Raw genomic sequence first — 994 nt, 5'->3', positions numbered from 1 at the left:
ATAAATTAGTATAATATAATACAAAGTGAATATCATAAGATCAAGATACTATATATTCATATATATATATATATATATATATATATATATATATACATATACACACACACATATATATGTGTGTGTATGTATATATAGACACACATACATATACATACGCAATACACACACATTCGGTCTAAAATACATGTAATTGTTTTTCTAAGTGTAAAAATTCTACTTGGCTGACCTATAACATGTCGACGAGGTCAAATAGACCGATACTTATGTCCATGATGAGCTGTACCTGCAAACAAAATTCAAACTAGAAATTCCCTAAACATATAAATTAATTCTTAAATTAATTCTAACTTCTTGCGAAAAGTCGCTAATATTTGCCAATAGAGTATGCTTTCCTGTCGCCAACTCAGACAGAAATATTGATAAATTAATAATTAATTGTGTATGACATTCAGTACACCACCCAGTAATAGTGTGTGTGTATGTGTGCGCGTGTGTTTGTATTTGTGTATTTGTGTCTGTGTGTGTAGACATGCCAAATTATGATAAACACAAGATGGAGTTTATATGATGTTTGTATCATTTCTTCCTTACGTATGTTTCGCCATTGTCATTATGTACATCCTCAGTAGTGGATGTAAGTAGCACTCTAAATAAGTTTACCTCCAGCGGTCGTGCATTAAACTGCACACAAAAGATGTACTATGTGTGTGTATATATACATATTTAATTAATTCAATAATAGGATAAATTATTTTATAAGAAATTATCAAGTAGCTAGCATGAAAAAACCTCATAAGGGAAAAATCCATCATTTATTCCCCAAAATATATTTATCTATAAGAGCATGACTATACATGAATGCCTCACGCTAAGAAGGACTCGAAGGTCAGACTACCATAATAAACACATTAAAAATGTATTTATTTTGGTAGTCTGACCTTAGAGTCTCTCTTAGCGTGAGGCATTCATGTATAGTAATGCCCTTATATAT

Source organism: Octopus bimaculoides, chromosome 9, assembly GCF_001194135.2.
Source record: "Octopus bimaculoides isolate UCB-OBI-ISO-001 chromosome 9, ASM119413v2, whole genome shotgun sequence".
Classification (NCBI taxonomy): domain Eukaryota; kingdom Metazoa; phylum Mollusca; class Cephalopoda; order Octopoda; family Octopodidae; genus Octopus; species Octopus bimaculoides.
This window is presented reverse-complemented; position numbering follows the sequence as displayed.